Source organism: Manacus vitellinus, unplaced genomic scaffold, assembly GCF_001715985.3.
Source record: "Manacus vitellinus isolate BGI_N305 unplaced genomic scaffold, ASM171598v3 scaffold_2_pilon, whole genome shotgun sequence".
NCBI classification, from domain to species: domain Eukaryota; kingdom Metazoa; phylum Chordata; class Aves; order Passeriformes; family Pipridae; genus Manacus; species Manacus vitellinus.
This window is the reverse complement of record NW_021940208.1, coordinates 577,723-596,304: the sequence shown is the minus strand read 5'-3', so window position 1 is coordinate 596,304 and position 18,582 is coordinate 577,723. Positions and strand designations below refer to the sequence as shown.

At 39.8% G+C, this 18,582-nt stretch overlaps 1 protein-coding gene and 1 long non-coding RNA gene across 2 annotated transcripts in view; one reads left to right on the top strand and one right to left on the bottom strand.

The window, feature by feature from the left end:
* The window catches only part of TENM4 (teneurin transmembrane protein 4), a 349,236-nt gene that overhangs the window by 39,362 nt on the left and 291,292 nt on the right, over positions 1 to 18,582 (top strand). The gene's annotated exons all lie outside the window — the stretch shown is intronic.
* LOC108639449 overlaps positions 6,515 to 18,582 on the bottom strand; it is a 38,594-nt gene continuing 26,526 nt past the window's right edge. The window contains exon 3 of the long non-coding RNA XR_001920509.2: positions 6,515 to 6,730. This is a non-coding gene — a long non-coding RNA (uncharacterized LOC108639449). The remainder of the gene's footprint in view (positions 6,731 to 18,582) is intronic.

The window sequence follows — 18,582 nt, the reverse complement described above, 5'->3', positions numbered from 1 at the left end:
AAACCAATAAAAAACCCCTAAAAAGTCAGGCAGCTGAGGGAAATGCCAAAGTGCTAAGAAATCTTTACCTAGACCAAGATTTTCAGCACGACTGTGAAGTTTACAGCGCTGTCTCATCTCATGCATAGGGAGCTGTCTTGGAGCAGGAAGAGAGTGACAGGGACACATAGGAGAGATGCATTAGCTGCCAAAAATGACTCTTCTGTGTTACAGCTGGTAAATATCAACACGGTGCTAGTTATAAGGTGCTCAGCGGAAGCAGAGAAATTATTCCTTTAATACTGCACCGTTAGGAAAATTATGGGAGAGGAAGGGAGAAAGTTTGTCTGACTGCTCTAAATAAATGAGCTAAAGCCAATGTTGGATATAAAGTACTGAATAAGTTCAAAAAGGTCTAATTCCCTTAGTAGGAAAAAACCCATACTTGTGTGTACACACGAAAGCATGTGCTTTTTTTAAAGTGTCTGACTGGAAAAGGTATATATTGATTTACATCAGGTGGAGGTTTGGCTCCGTGGCTAAGATCACACATGCCCAGCTCTGATCCATGACAGATCCCCCGGATCCCAACTGGTCTTTCCAATGGTATTTCATATTTAAAATTGCCAGTTTCTCGGCAATACTGAAGCCAAACTGACCAGTATCATTATCTTGTTCTTGCATAACAGGGCCCAGTCCTGCTTCTTACTGATGCCAGGAGACTCAGAGCAGGACCCTGCTTGAGGATGTTGTGCTTCTATTGTGCAGCTTACACCGCCAGGGCCTCACACAATATTTATGTTTACAGCTAAAGACAGATACACAATTGTGCCTTGACATATACATGCAAACCTTTCTGTTTCTGTTAGTTTTGAAGCTCACTGTTTGGATCATGTTCTATTATTACAAAAAGTTAAATCTTGCAGACAAGATATTTACTCCATCCTTGACAGTTTGCATTAGTGCTTCAGGCACCACAGGTAGCTCATAGCTGAAGGGATTGCAGACTTGAAGAGAAGACAGCCCAACTGCCAAACACAGATTCAAACTGCTGATGCTTTGTTTGTTATGATCAGATAACTTACTTTTCTATTTGCCTTTGACTTTGTGAGGATTTTGCGAACAATGAAGAGAAGCAAATTGCATGAGTGGGCTAGCTGATTTGGTACATTCTCAGCTTCATCATTACTAGTCTATCTGTTTGTTGCATGACATTTTAGTCCTTGGCCAATATCAAACCAAGGATGTAGAGAGAGGATAGAGGATAATTCAGTTTAGTTCTTATAGTTTTCAGGAACTTATCTATCTATTACTTGTTTGTGGGGTTTTGCCTAGGAAAAGACACTACTTTTCCCATGCTTTCAAGGTGAAATATATCAAAGAATTATAGACTCACAGAATTTTTGGGGTTGGAAGGGACCTTTGAAACCATCTAGTTCCAGCCCCCCTACTATGGGCAGGGATGCCACTCACTAGACCACATTGCTCAAAGCCCCATCCAACCTGACCTTAAACAATTCTAGGGATGGGGAATCCAGACCTTATCTGGGCAACCTGTACCAGTGCCTCACCATCCTCGCAGTAAAAGATTTCTTCCTAATATCTAATCTAAACCTACCTTCTATCATGTTAAAACCATTTCCCTTGTCCTGTCACTATATGCCTTTATAAAAAGTCCATCTCCATCTTTCTTGTAGGACCCCTTCAGGTACTGAAATATTGATCACATCCATGTGATTCTTCACCCAGGCTGCAACGCACAGGCATAACCAAGTGCCTGGTAATGATGAGCTGTGCATTAAGCCAGAACATAAAAACAAAACAACAAAAACCCCACTAGAAATTCCACTCTACAGCAGAGTCTTAGAGGCTCATGCTGCTTTTGCCATTTAATTTGCCACAGGATAATTAGAGCCTCCTGCGACGAATTTCACTTTGCAGAGAGGGAGATGGAGACCCTTCAGCACAGTCTCCCTCTGTGCATAAGGCATTCCTCTTCTGTGACTCTTTTTTTGCCAGCATGGGGTGCAGGGGCTGGCAATTGACCACAGCGGATTGAGAGAGCACTTTTACTCAGGGATATAACAGGGTTTATGCCTTTTATTTTTCCAAGTGAGATAAGCTTATTACTTTTGTTAGTACATTAGAAAAAGACAATAAATAGATTTGAAGTGGTTGGAGAAGGGAGAGTTTGTATTGTTTGTGGCCCTGTAAGATTTCATACTTATTGCAGTAAAGGCTCATTTTCTCCCATGGATTTCTATAGGTTCTTGAAATTACCCCTTTAATTTTTCTGCAGGGTGATAAGACCTCTCTGGAGTGGAAATAAATGTATTTTCTTGTTTTGTAACACGTTACAAAGATAGTTCTTTTTCCCTTGGGAATTTGGCTCTTTACTCTGGTGAATGGCAGATTTTATTTTTAAAAAAATCATATTTCTCTGTTACAATGAAGGACATACATATACCTGATCACCTAGACATGCACATAGACACGGATCAGAAAAATGCCACCAGATTCTACACCTCTGCATATAGAAATAATTCTTTTCAATAAGGGTTAATTTTTTTAACCTTCTTTGTGTTGGACACAAGCAAGAAATGAATAAAAAGAAATCTGTGCATGCAATATACTGAACTATCCTTGCTCTTAGCTTGTGGTTATTTTATTCTTTCCAATACTACTTAAAATATTACATCAAACACTCCATTCACTTCTGTTTACTTAATGAACTGACTAGCATTTTTATTTTCAAAGAAAACCCTTACATTTCATGAGTCCTGCAGCTCTCTTCTCTGCTACTGTTATACAATTCATATTGGACTTGATTTTCCCGTATATATATCCCCGTCTCATGTTTGCACTTACACTACAAAATTTAAATTACATTATTCAATCTCGCAGCCACCCTACATCTCACCTGGTATATTACAATAAGCTAATCCTTCCTAGTGAGTCTCAATTTCTCTATGGATGCAAATTAAAACTAGTTAAAAAGAAATGCATTTAAATCCCCAAAGATGTGTGTACATGCTGACTGCATTCTTGTGTAAGATAAACCTTGGATTTTTCTGTAACTTCCAGTAAGTCTCAAATATACTGCACATATAAAGAGGAATAATCTGTGTGTGTCTGTGTTGGAGGTACAGCAATACAGAAAGTGTTACACAGTTTTTAAGTCAATGACAATAATGGATTAAACTCAATTTTTATATTAAATCTGAAGATTAGCTTTCTCTGTAAAACTTGGAACAGATATCTTATGACTTCTCAAACCCATGTTTTGGTCTAGTCATGGCATTTCCAAATTCTGGCTCTAGTCAGATATCGATAAAATATTCAGGACCCTTGACTCCTCACAGACAAACTCAGTGGAGAAACCTGCGCTATAGTAGACGCTGGAAAAGGAGCTTTTCTTTCAAATATTTCTTCTAAAGCAACTTTCTGTGTGCTGGAGGGAGAAACAATTCCAGGCTGAGTAATGCAAAAGAGACAGCCTGTGGATCTGATGTGATTCTAGGAGACAAGAGAACAAAGCACTTTTAGAATCAGAAAATCATTAAGGTTGGAAAAGACCTCTAAGATCATCAAGTCAAACCATTAACCCAGCACTACGAAGCCCACCACTAAACCATGTCCCTAACTGCCACATCTACACGTCTTTTAAATACATCCAGGCATGCCTACACACTTCCATGGCCTGTTCCAGTGCTTGATCACCTTGTACCTCAGATGTATGGAGCAGGGAGACATTCATATTCCTGGTCACCTATGTGAGGGATTCAAACAAAATCCCTAGCAGTGCAGCTCAGCCTGTATAAGCTGCTAACAGGAGAAAGACAAAATCATGACAAGACTCAGCTGGCAATGTAGCAGGCATGGCAAGGCGGTACAAAGGTGTGGGTAGGCTCTTGGTGAGCCACTCATGGCTTCAGGTCTTCTCTGGGGTGGCCAAGTTGACTCTACCAGATGAGCACAAGAAGCCCAGATGTGGGCCAGTTGACATCAGAATAGATATATATACAGGCACCCCCTCGGAGTGTAACAGAGAGACAGGCCAGTCAGAGTGGGGTATCAGCTGGAACAGATCATGGAATCATACAATGGTTTGTGTTGGAAGGGACCTTCCACTAGACCAGGTTGCTCAAAGCCTCATCCAACCTAGCCTTGAATACTTTCAGGGATGGGGCAGCCACAGCTTCTCTGGGTAATCTCTTTCAGTGCCTCATCAGCCTAGTAAAGAATTTTTTCTGAATATCTAATCTAAATAACTCTTCCTTCTGTCAGTTTAAAGTCATTTCCCCTTGTCAAAATATACCCTTGCTAAAAGACCCTTTCTGGCTTACTTGCTACAGGTTTTCACTTTCTTGATATAGATTTGCTCAGAAGTCCAGACATCACAATTTTTGGATCCTGCCCCTGAACCCCAAAGTAGGAGCTGCACGTTGTCTACATCTCTGCCAAACTCATGTAACATGGTCACCCACCCAGCCATCCAAATACCTGTGTTTAACATCTCTGTCTCACCTGCTTCTCCTGCACATCATGTTTTATTTTTATAACTAGAATTTAGAGTTTCAGCCTGCAGCACCCACAAAAGTGCACAAACACATAAGAAGGAATCACGTTCACTGCAGCAGTACTAACTCCAGCAAATGGAGATGACAACTGCCTTTCCTCCCCCTGGCTGTCCATCTCCTGCGAGGGAAAGAAAAGGCAGCCCCTAAAAAGAGACTGAAAAAGAAAGTCACATGAACCAACACAAATAGCAGCATCTTACACAAAGAACAGACTCGATTACCGGGGCAAGGGACCTGGTGGGAGTGGCATACCCACCATGCTGTGCTGCCAATTACAACAGAACTTGACTGCATTGTGATGGAAAAGACACTATTTTTTTCCCTTCCTTATAGCTACTTTGGTAATAGGCAATTTATCTTCATAGCAGTGGGAAAGAAAATACTCTAGTGGAAGTGGTGTATAGCAATTGACTGTGAAGTAGGTAGAAAGAAATGCAGAGAAGAAACCTTTCCGGGGGCCACCATCACTCTTGTGCACCACACAATATTTCCTTAAAAATTAAAAGGGGGGGCTTTTTTATCTTCCTTTATATTTGCCCAGGGTCTAATTCTACTGCCTGGCCATCTAGCAAAGAAAATCATATGGCTGAATTTCATCCACAAATTTTGCACCTCCCTTTGCAGCACCATGGCAGCACCTCCAAACCCAGTAGCACCCAGTAGGCCACTCCCATCTGCTTTGATCTTCTGCTCTTCTGGTGATTTCTATGTGCTGTTTTGCTGTGCAATGGGATCCTGAGGTATATTCTGGCCTTAGAGAGTATTTTCACTATTTGACCTGCCTAATCAGAACCAGTTTTCAAACTCCATTTTCATTAACTTGGAAAAAAAAGAGTAGTTTCAGACAAAGCTGATGGTAAACAGATGCTATATTCAGTCAATATAGGTACTCTTGGTTCTCTAGGTACTGAAACACAGGGATGAGTCTGAAAAGAACAAAACCTTCCCAGCACTTGTTTTAATGAGTAGGCTTTCTTGCATTTGATCATCTGTTTTCTCAGAGGAAAATGTTAAGAAGGCTTGTCGTTAGCCAGAGGCAATTCCCTACCCAATATAACACAGACGTGGAGGAGCGAACTGCTGATGCTCCATGTCACACACAGCCCACTCCCTCCCTGTCCTCAACTACTGTTGCAGCTGCAGCCAGGCCACTGGATGTACAGCCTGGAATCATACCATCAAAATAATTGAGAAACAATAACTGCTGTAGCTAAGCAAACCAAGGCAGCTTGCAGAGACTGTCAATCTCCACACTTACAAGCTGCAATCTATTTTCACCACCGTAGGCTGCCAGGTTAATTAAATGGGACTCCTTGTGGTGACAGGAAGGAAGTCAAACAGCAAGTGTTTGTAGAAATAGACTTTAAAGTGAACAGCATATGAGAAAGGGAAGAAATTTCCAGGGAACACATGTTTTTGTACATTTCTTGGGAGATGTGTTATGCTTTGGCTGCTGCAAAGGGGACTGTCCCTTCCTAAGTGATGTCCTAGTTAGCCCTGGTGCAGTAACACCTCTATTCCTCACTTCTAGGGATGCTGGGATGAATCCTTGGCTCAAAGTGTTTTGTCAGCAGTGCTACTCCCTGGCAAAAAGCCTGGTCCAGAGAGCTACTGAACACCTCCAGTTTCCATATTTTTCAGGATAAGCCCTGAAAATCCTTACTTGTTTTTCTTTTTTACTTTTTTCTTTCTTTTTTTGTTTTACAGCAAGTGAGCTAAGGGTCCGGTGTTTCATTCTCTTTTATGACTCATAAAACTCATTCTCCCTTTAATATAGAAGCAGCAGCATCCTTCTTTGTGCCTGGAAAAAAATGCACAATTACCACAATTAAAACAGCCATATAACATCTGACCACTTTATTTTTCACATTACGGTGAGAATGCTGCAGGATTTTCCTAGACTTGACAGCAGGACTAGAAAAATAACCATTTTCAGGAGTTCCCATTTCCTTAATCCACTATCTCCTCACCTTGACTCCTTTAGGAACTCAGAGCTCTAAAGTCTCAAAGTCATGTAAGTAGTTGTCTATTATTATTAATCACATCAATGTTGTTAACTGCTTGGTTCAGTGCAACTGTTAACACTTATCCAGCTTGTGTCATCCATTGATGATATTCCCTCCAAATTAAGGTACATCAATCCTTCCTTGAGTGATTTTCATACCAGGCTCCTGTGGTTAGAAAAAGGGGATGAATACAAGGTTATATACATATATATTTCAATTCACATCACCTGTTTTGTTTATTTAACCTGCAGAGCTATGTAAAAGGGCTGTAGATTACCTGTGGCATCACTAAAGTTGCCCAGTAAGTTCATAATGGTGATAGGGAAAAGGGCCACCTAGATTGTCAGAAGTGAGGTTAAGCTGCAGGACAGAAACCTGCTGGCTGAATTGAGCGGATCAGTGTGAACGACCCTAAACCACTTCTGTTCTTCTTCAATACAGAGTAGTTCTGGTGGACTTGGTATTGCCTGGACAGACTGCTTTGCACCATAGAGCTGAACCTAACTTAATAAATCATGATTCCCACAATATCCTTTAATGGTCACTTGTCCATTCAGTAAACAAATTCTGAAGACACATCTTAAAAGATCATCTTGATTCTTATCTTTTTTTAGGTGGATTCCTTTTATTCTCCCATAAATTCCATCTCTGACTTCCCTAGAACAATTTCTTTTCTATATTCTTATTATTTAGACTATTTGTCTGGGTATGAATATCCACTCTTTTCATTTATGTGCAGAACCAATTTTATTACTAAACAGACAACAAACAAAATCAATCCTTTCTTCTCATATGGAAAAATAAAGAATTTAATGGAAAAGGATGACTTCTCTATAGGTTTCTGAGAAATCTTACTCAATTTAGAACAGAAAAATACTCAATTCTCTGTCATGTTTTGTGTGAGTTCAGAGTTATTCCTGTGAAACCCTTTGGCATAATTCCTGTTCACCCATTTTACACTTTCCATAAGACCTGTAAGACGGTTTATGTGCAAGAAAGAAAACCTTGGCTGTTTTTAATGCTTCATTCCTTTCAAAATAAGTATAGAGCTCAGCAAAAATGGCTATCAGACCCCAAGTATCAATGACCATTCTTTATGCTAATCTTTCCATTTCCTGCTATTACCAGTTCCAGGGTCAGCAGCAAAAAAAAATAATCCTGAACTATTGTAAAATCATCTGTCATTTTATTTTCTCCCCTAACTCTCTTAAAGAATGTCTGCAATGAATTACCTCCATGTCTGAAATGAATTACTACTCCATCCCACACAAACACACCATCATTACCTGCCCCAAGCAAGGTCTGGAACTATATTGCTCTTGTATGTTAAACAATAGTCAAGCAATGGTGAGATGCAATTGATTATGTGAAACGTTAGAAAGCCTTAGTAAATCAGCTTCTCTGAAGTCACCTGGGCTTTAAGTTAACTGGTTTTGGTTTAAAAGGTTATTACTCTTTTTCTTTTTTTCTTTCTTTCTTTCTTTCATTCTTTCTTTCTTTCCTGCTCTTTGTCTCTTTTCTTCTCTACTTTCTCTTTTACATTTTACTTTCATTTTTCTGTTGCTTTTTCTTTTGTTTTCTTTTAATTTCTTGTTTCCTTTTACTTCTTCTTTCCTCCCTCCTTTCTCCCTCCCTCCCTCCCTCCCTTCCTTCCTTCCTTCCTTCCTTCCCTTCTTCCTCCCCTCCTTCCTCCCTTCCTTCTCCCTCACTTCTTTCCTCCCTTTCATTATTCCGTTCCTTTTTTTTACATTAAAAATTATCTTGATGCTAACACTGCAGAAAGGAAATTGTCCAAATTTTTGAGAACCATGCCCTGTCGTTCCCAAGACCTTACTGCCTCACCAAATCCTGACTCTCACTACAGACAGGGATAAACTTTTTGTCTTGAAGCCAGATTGGCGCCTTGCTCTCATCTCTTTTACTGGAAACAGTTGCTTCATTTTTCAGATGCCTAGAAACATTCATCTCGTTTTCAGTCTCAAATTATTCATAGCATTTTATACTAGTTCAGTTGCTTTTCTCTCTTGCCAGTGTTTACCTGCTTGAAATATTATATTTTGTATGTTCCTGTCTGCATTTGTTTTCCTATAACAGGCAAGACAAGTCACCTTAATAGGTAGTTCTCTTCCTTTGTTTGTTTGTTTGTTTGTTTGTTTAAGAGTGCTCTATTATAATTTAATTTTATTTCTTTAGGAGCAAATTTACCTAAATCAGAAGAAGCCACCCATCACTGCTTGTCATTCAAGGAATGCCACACTGATAAAAGTGTTATCTAGAGGTAGTGCTCCCCACTACATTGCAATTAAAATTCCCCTAAACTACTAATTGCAATTAGAACACCACTTTCATATAGCAACGGGCAGCCTATTAAGTGTTAAAATGGAGTTTGGGAGGAAGACAAACCAGCTCATCTCTTCAATTTTTAGCACAAAGGTGACCAAAGGTTATGCTGAGGTTTATGTCCCATTTCAAACCAACCTTCCATCTGACCAGATTTCTAGCACCATTATACGAGCCATAAACAACATCCATACATTTCCATTTTTTAATCAAAACCCATGTATAACAATGTCAGAGCAACAAGATCCCACAGGCATAGTGTCTGTAGCCTTTATAAAGATCACAGTGAAAATGGGGTTACAGTGAGATTTACTTTTAATGCTGTGATGCCCAGGCACTTTGTTTCTCACTGTTTTGACCCTTCTTTTCGTTTCTCTGCTCAGGTATTGCTTCTATTTAAAGGTATTGAGTTAGTTTGAGGAGAAAATTTGCTGGATCAGAGTATAAATGAGAGCAATCTCTCCTAGAGCTGCTGTATAATGCAGATAAATCATGCCAAGAAGAGGTGAAGGCTGAACTGTGCTGGTGTTACCCTCACTCTGGTATTAGGCAAGAAATGCATGGAAATGAAAGATGAATGCATAGCAGGGCCACAGTTTGTACTGCAGCACCTTTTTGATGGCACAAATGAGAAAGTCAGTGAAGCTGCTGCATTGTATCAGTATAATGGGGGTCAGGATCCAGAGTAGCAGCACTGTATCTATTATTGGGAAATAACAGATACACACAAAGGAATAATCAGGTAGTGCTTTGCCCCACAGATTTCTTACTAGGTTTTGTGCATATTGGGATCAAAGGGCAAAACCTCCTTTTCAAGTGGTGTGCTGGGAAATGCATTGGGTTAGAGATTTGGGACTGATGTGCACTGAGATGTCTAAGACAGATTTCAAAAGCTTGTATGACGAGCACTGCAGGCATGGGGAATAAAAAGATTTGTAGTGTAGTCCCACACATTCTAGTCCAGATCAAAAAATTGCTTGAAGAGGTTGTTGTTTGCATCATCTCTTACTTACCAGCTGAAAAGTAAATAGTTGGAGATCCTGCCTCAAACACAGACCCATAGTCATTTTGAATACTTAAAAATTTTTTGTAGGGTTTGTCCTCAGCCCACACCTGCAAGGAAAGGAAGTCATAGAATCATAGGATCACAAAGTAGTTTGGGTTGGAAGGAACCTTCAAGATCATCTGGTTCCAACCCCCCGCCATGGGCAGAAACACCATCCACTACACCAAGTTGCTCAAAGCCCCATCCAACCTGGCCTTGAACACTTCCAGGGATGGGGCATCCAGAGCTTATCTGAGCAACCTAGTGCCTCATCACCCTCATAGTAAAGAATTTCTCCCTAATATCTGACATAAACTTACAGTCCTTCAGTTTAAAGTCATTCCCCTTTCTCCTATCACTAGTCATCATCACCTCCATATCCAAAACATACTGTTCAGTGAGACAAGAAGATTTGCCAAGATTTTGAACAGAAAAGGGCAAAAATTCACTGCTTTTGGAGCATTACTTGAAGAACAAATACAAAGGACCCCTGAAACATCCTAAGACAGCAACTATACAGCATCCATCCACTGATCTATTTTATGCAAAGGAGGCAATGGCACTGGCAGCATTGAAAACAGAAAATGTTTCTATTAAAATGGAGAAGCTCTTTGCTGAGTTTATCTTTGCTGTGTGCATAAAGGAGCTGAGAGCCAGTGGAGGATAGGATGAGACTGATTGAGAGTGGTAGGAATGATGCACAGATCTTTTCCATAATTAACCAGGAACAATAATTATGCCTTAAAAGCAAAAGCCTGAAACAAAGACTGAGTGGTGCAGGAGTTGTGCAGGAGTTTATTGTTTTAGGTATCTTCACTGGTGTATTTCTAAGCCAGGGGAAAGCCTTTTATACAGCTGTGGATGAGCCCTCACTTTATAACTGAACTTTAGATTTCATCAGTGATTTATCAGTGATAAATCGAGTGTCTCACAAGAAGTTCTGTTAAACCACTAAGCACTAGGAATTGCATCAGATCAGCAAACGCGAACAAGAAACGGAGTCTGTCCGCAGAGCGGTGAATTACTTGGCAAGGGCTCAATCGCTTGGGGTGATTCCAGTGTTTATAACAGCAGAAGAGCAGTGATGCTTCTGGCTTCCAGTCTGCATACCCCGTATGATGCTTAGCACCTTACTCTTTCTGATCAGACTCTGACACTGCTTCAGTGCCCTTCACCCAGCCACAAAACCTGCCTTCATTATTTACTGTTCACAAGAGGAAAACAATTCTCTGTAAAAGAGCCAGTGGGAAGTGGGAATTTTTATGGCTGACTGCAGAATTTTATTTTTTTTTTTGCTCTTTATCATCCCTGTGTATTGTCACATCTTCACACCACTGCAGAGCCTGTCTGTTTGTCTCTCTGTTTACTTTAGGTATATTAATTCTTCACTGAATAAAGGTGCATTCACCAAGGGGCAAGTCACAAACCAGCTTCCTTGGCTGGCGTTTATGGTGAATTGGCTCCTATCCAAAACATCCGTCCTGGCCCATTTACAGCATTGTGTGGCTGGCAATCAGATGCTCTGCAGGGCCCTTAATGCTGTTGGCCATGGCTCTCAGCAGCTCTCATCTCAATAATGCAGCAGAGCAGCGAGTCAAGAGGCCACCGACACGGTTTGTGCCTATCATGAGGTTTTTTGGAGGATGTGGGCACACAGTCAAACCTCACTGAATTGGTACACTTTGATGAGTTACGGCTGTGCAGCTGGGGCAGCGTGTACTTAGCTCACTATCTGCAAAATAGAGGAATTTAGCATACGGAAAGAATAGCAAAGCAGTATTTTTCCATCTCTCAATTAGGAATGTGCCTCAGGACAGGAGCAGATTTACCAGGGATTTGGATATCACTAGTGCATTTCTGTGCCTCTCAGCGTCAGCCAGTGTGTAATGCACTTCTACATCCTATGACATTGCCCCCCTCAGATGCATGGGACCTACACCCACCCTTTTGAGGTTCAACAGCATGCTCTTAGGCCTCCATAATTCAGCTGCAGTTGTCTGTGTGTCCTTTCCTAGAGAGTCCTACAATCATTGCAGATTCATTCCCCAAAGCAGTAATATTTTCTTTATGTCATTAGGGCTGCTGTCTCTCAAAGGGATTCTTGTCCTCATTCCCTTCTGCAAACTTCCGATGGATGCTTAAGAAGGGAAACAGGATGGTTAGAGGAAGTCTCTGAGAAGGAAAAAGAAGGGTTTGCACTTACCAAAAAGCAAAATTTGGGGCAAAAAAATGGAGGAATATCTCAGAGAAGGCAATCGCAAAGCTTCTTTCAAGCTCAGCAAATCACTTACTGGAGAAAAAGGCTGCAGTTATTCCAGCAGCAGTTCCACAGATACTGAGTTTGGGGTATCCTCACTAAATCTACTTAAGAGTACACTAAGGTAGTGGTAGTTCCAATTGTTTTGTACAACAACAGTACCCTCAGAGTTGTCTGCTGTTTCTGACTTAATCAATAAAGGCCATTAGAAGCTCACTTTTCTGCTAATACTACCATGAGTACATCTTGTTGGGAGGGTTTTTTTATGACATTAAAAGACACAGTGCATTGATTTCTCCTGAGAGATACAGCTTAGGGTTTTTGTCATCCCATCACATAACACAATTTCCTTGCTACATTTCTAACTGCTGGGACTCAATATTCACAGTCAATGAAACACCTTACTAAGTTTAAAAAAAAGATTTAAAGAGAAGTGAAAAAAAATGTTTTTAAAATATTTATATAGATATAGATACAGCTGGTATGAGGATGTCTAGTCACCACATATCTATACGTATGCATATGTATATATATGTTTATTGATAATGAAAATACCACCATTTTTCGATTATTGTTCTTTAAAGAAAGTGGGTCCTAAATGTTCTCCTGAAAAGCATCTAACAGAGATCCCGAAGTGAAGTTCTCTGATTGGCTATATATTGCATGCAGTAGAGCATGTTATATTCAAAACCTTTGTCCTTTCACAGTAAGCTGGACAGCATTTCTGAGAGGATGAGTGCAGACCTCAGGACTTAAATGAACTTTTCCAAAGAGGCTCTGGGATCTGGACTTGAGCTGGCAGGTTCTTAATTTCTGTCTTCCTATTGTGGGATTGACAAACTTGTCCACAAATCAATACAATATCCTTAGGCCATGCCAAACTGATTTAATTCAAAATCATAGAATGACAGAGTGGTTGAGGTTGGGAGGGACCTTTGCAGATCATCTGGTGCAAGCCCCCTGCTCAAGCTGGACCACCTAGAGCCAGTTGCCCAGGACTCTGATCGGATGGCTTTTGAATATCTCCAAGGATGGAGACTCCACAAACTCTTTGGGCAACAGCAGTTGCCAGCACTTCATTAATCTCCCAGTAAAAAAAAAATTTCTTTCCTAGCAGCTTCCACAGCCTATTGTCAGTCTTCTGAGCCCTGCAGCACCTCATGCATTTAAAAACAGCAACATAGTTGAATTTGAATGCCAGAGAAGACCATAAAAAAAAAGCATTATGTTAAAGATGCTCAGGTCACTTAAAGAAGGATTCATCTCCGGCAACTTTAGTTGGCAGAACAAAGCCATTAGTTCCAAGCTGGTCCTCTAGGCAGTCCTGATATTCAGCAGAAAGAGACCAGTATCTCTAGAGCGTGAGGAACCCCACCAAAACAAGTGCCTCAGGGAACAACTTGCACTTCAGAGGTGCTAGAGTATTTATAGTCTCATCATTACAGACAGTGCCTTGCTGCTGACACAAGACTGCTAAAATCAAGAGCACTGGATGCCTCTCTCAGCACAGAGGGGCTCATTCTCTGACTGCTACAGGAAATGGAACTGATGTTGGTCACAGAAAGGGAAAGTACTAACTCAGGCTTAGGGGACTAGGGGGCTGAGCATATTCTGCTTTCTTCTTTAAAAAAGAAACTGGGATCTCTGAATGATTGGCCAATGAACCTTATACAGTTTGATAAAATGGAAACTAACGTCATAACAGTATTAGATTACAAAGAAGCCATATGTACATGAAGCCATATGTACATGAGGGAGCAGATGTAAACATACTTGTCCTCTCTGCTCTTCTGGTCCAGGCTACTTTGAACATCATACAACAGTGGATAAATAGACAGTTGGTTGTATTTAAAATAAAGGTCTTCAAAATAAGGGGTTTGTACTTCAAATAAAGGTCTTTAACATAAGAGATTAAGGGAAAGATGTATGAATGGACTATATTTAATACACCCTTTACTGATTTGGAAAAGCAGTGAAGAGAGAAGAGGCAAGACTGGCAGATAACATGTAAGCATTGACAGGGCTAGAAGAGTCTAAGGAGGAAGTCCAGAACCACCTCCCAATGCAGAGGAGCAACTGAACCGTTGTCTGGGAAAACACAGATGAGAAAAATCAGAGTTGAGAATACAGAGGTTGGAGGGTCTAGCACATTGATAGGTTCTGGAGGGTTTTAGGGGAGAACTGGTGGGTCGCTGTGAACAGCAGTTCAGGGAAATCATGCACTCAGTGCAGAACTGTGTTTATGAAAATTGCTAGAATATTAAAACTGGATTTTAAGAATAATATCACAAATGGCTTGATGTCACATGGCCATGGTGGCAGGAGCTTGGTAGGAATGCAGTTACTGGTTCAAGGCATTTCAAGTCAGACCTTCAGAAATTAGATTTCAGTGCCACTGAAATTTTTCAGTGCTACTGTAGTTTTTAAATAAACTAGAGAATAAAAATAAAGAAGAATAAAACAGATCTAAACAAACAACTCATTTTATTATTAAAGAAATAGATATTTCGGAGCAGAAGAATTCTCACACAGCCAGAAAATGTTAGAAACAATGTAAAGGTGAAAGAGACAGGAACAGTCATTTTAAAGAAAAGGTGAATAAAGAAGTGTTTCATGGAAGTATATTACATCCTGAGTACTACAGAGACAGTAAATTGGCAGTCTTATTTACTCCCACTCATAAAATCAAAACAAGAACCATCCAGTGCAACTGAAGGGCAGTAAGTTTCCGAGAGGTAAAAGGTATACTTCTAAAGACAATTTAAGCTGTAAAATTCACTGCAACACAGTACTGTTAAGCTAAAACTTAATCAGATTTGAAAAAGGAACAGGTATTTATAAGAATAGCAAATATAACCAGGGTTAGGTTAGACAGGAGCTAATAGAAATACTTCAGACAAAGCAAAAAAGCTTCATTTTCTGCCAGAGGTTAGGATGAGCCTTCCTCTAGGGGAAGGTTTTTCCATAATTGGTCATGAAAGGTTTCTTATATTTTCTTGTGATGTACCAAAATATGTAGTATTAGTCACTGTTGGAGAAAGAATACTGGATTATATGGACATTGATCTGACCCAGCATGGCATTTTTTATGGTCTTGTGAGCAAAATCCAATGGATTTGCAAGGAAATCTTACAGAATAACAGCTTCAGTTTGACTTTTTCTTACCACTACAGAGGCCATAAGAAGAGCAACTAAATTCCTGGCAATTACGTGTTTCTGCAGGCAGGCATGGTAGCAGTGCAGGTATCTAATGCTTTTATGCCATTTGCTAAGGATTATACAGCAGTAATCTTTCCCATTAACACTTTGTCTCGTTCTGTGTTGAAGATCCCATAATCTTCTCCCTCCCTCCCCTTTTTCAAAATATACTGAAACAAAAAATAAATACTGAGTGCATGGACTAAAACTTGATAATGGAGATTAATTATTGAAGTACAGACCTACTGTTTATTAATCTCTTACAACTTTTCAAATCAGTCTATCCTCACAGAATTATACTAATTGTGGTTTTCTTTCGAAAGAAAGAAAATTTTTCTTTTCTCTTTCTTTCTTTCTTTCTTTTTCTCTTTCTTTCTTTCTCTTTCTTCCTTTCTCTTTCTTTTGTTCTTCCTTCCTTCTTTTCTTGCTTTTCTTTATTTTCTTTCTTTTTTTCTTTTCTTTCTTTCTTTTTTTCTTTTTCTTTCTTTCTTTCTTTCTTTCTTTCTTTCTTTCTTTCTTTCTTTCTTTCTTTCTTTCTTTCTTTCTTTCTTTTCTTTTCTTCTTTGTTTTCCTCTTGTTACTGATTATCTGCTCCAAGGTAATGCATGTCTCTATCATTTCCAACTCCCAACCTTGCACTGCTGGTCAGTGACCATCTGTAGTGTTTGTGGGGTGTGAGATAAGATACTTACTAATCCACTTTCATTCCGTCTCAGGGAGAGACACTTGTTTGACAGAACAGCATTTCTGAATGCATCCTCACAAAAAGCAATAGTCAGCAGGTTTTAATTTTTTCTCAGATTCAAAACTGAGTTCTGTGCTCTATTCTTGGCACAAGGGCAATCAAGCAGTTTTGTGAAAATTCCTTTAAGGATGGTATATGCTTGCCTTTTGTTAACTAAGCAGTGGCTACCAGTTTTCAGAACAAGGTTGCCTATCAACAGTTATGATGGGTCAGATCCAACTTAATTTTAAACATGTGAGCATCAAGGAATAAGTAAGGAAACTTTTCTTGGAAAGCTGCAGGGATGAAGGAAGATGGATTTGGCCCCAGACACAGTCTTGGGAGACAGGCTGACACAATGGGGTCAAACCACGACCACTGTAAACCCAGTGACATTAAACAGGAAATTCATGTGAACTGGAGCTTGCACTCTCTTTTACTTTCCACGTAAGCACAGTCACAATGTGTCTATAGTGAAACTTGGTAGAGATTCCTTGAAATTATAAGTACTGAAGGTAAAGTTAATCCAGCCAATATATTGCTTGCAGCATTTCATTTTTTCTAAGTACCAGCTTTCCTTTTACAGGATCTCATAAAAACAAAACAATATGTTGCTCTCTTATGGATAACCTATGAGCAGCAGTTGGTGAAGTAGTCCCAGTGTCCAGAGCTACACTATATCTTTGATGTCTGGTTCTGCAGCACAAATACTTCAGCAGAGCAAGACATAATGAAAGTTTAAGAGCTTGTTAAGGAACTGACTATTACAGAGAACCATGCTCATTTTTGACTCTATTAGAAACACAAGAAAAATAATTTGTCACTTTCCTGTGACTAGAAGGATCTCAGGGGGAATTTCAGATAAGACATCAACATTGTCAGTGATTACTCAGCCTTTTTTCATTACAGTTTATAAAGCCCTGAATAAGAAACCGGTTTATACTGGTGTTCCAATCCTCTAAATGCATCTTTACAAGACCCAGCTGTGGAAAGGACATTTATTTCCACTTTAGAGATGAGGCCAGTGAATCATGGGTAACGGGTGAGTTGCACAAGTTCACGCTAAAGGGGGTTTGGCACACTGTGGATGACAGTGTAACAATACCAACAATAATTCTAGTAAATAGAACTCCTAGGTTCCCCTTCTGGGCCATAGCATGGAGATTTCTCCTATTCTTCCTTAGCTGGCTCCATTTGGTTTCTGTCTTATTTTTCTAAACTGAGCATAATGTAGGTAAAAAAAAAAAAAATCTTCTTTCCTTGGGATCTAAAAGCTTTTCAGAAATATACAGCTACTGGATGATGTTCCTATCTGACTGATATTTAATACATTTTTTCTGCTGTAATTGAGCACACAGTCATGCTGGAGGATAAACTGCAGTGATGACATTGCAACAGTTTGAGTGTTTTCTCCATTACGTGTCTTTACAACAGAGATAACCTTTTGCTTATTGAAATATAATTGCATAGGGAGATAGTTGTTTTAAAACAGAATTAACAATACTAGCTGAACATTTTACAGGAGCTTTCCATAACAACCTGATTTTATGTCAGCTTCTCCAGAGCACAGCATCATTTATACTATAAAATTAATTGAAAATCAAAACCAGAACAACTGATCTTTACTTTTCTTATAGCACATTCTTGGAATTATCTGCAGTATAGAAACTCCATTTCAATATCAGTGATTTCTTTGTCATCAATTACCTCATAGCAATGTTAGGATTCTCTCATACTCCCCTCACTCCATATATTGATAGAGTAAGATATTGATATAGCTGTGATAACTGTGTATCAATAGATATTCAGAATGATCATAATATAGGCAGGATGTGCCACTGCAACTATTTATTTGCAAATCTTCAACCAATCCTTTCCCCAACATTATATTAAATTAATTGAAATATTAATATATTACTATTACATTGAAACACCGCTGTAAACTGTTTTAATTTTCTACATTGGAGAGCAGATCATGGCCCTCCATGTTCCTCTACTCCAAGTCAGTTTTCATTCTAATACTTCTAAGTTTCTGCAAAAGTGTATTCAGAGCTGGATATGAAGCACTTCTGATCACTGAGGCTGCCCTCAAGGGTAAACCTGTGTGCTATACTGACAGCAAATCTACAAGCCACGGGTCCAGCCACAGACTCCTTTCGGGTGTGCAGGGTGCTGGCATGAGTGCTCACTTTGATCTGCCAGTGGTGAAGTCCAGGACAGACATGTGTTTGACTTGAATACACATGAGGAACCTCCCCATGGAGTGTAATGATGGGATCAGAGCGACATGATCTGAGAGAATGTCACAGCCTTGTGGGGAAGAGAATGACTGTCTGCACCCTCTTGCCTTGTGGAGTTTAGCTATGACTGATAACTAGACAGGCCAGTGCTGTTGGCTGTACCATGGCACGACTGAGTCGTAACAGCACCCATAAGGTCCACTTTTGAGTTCC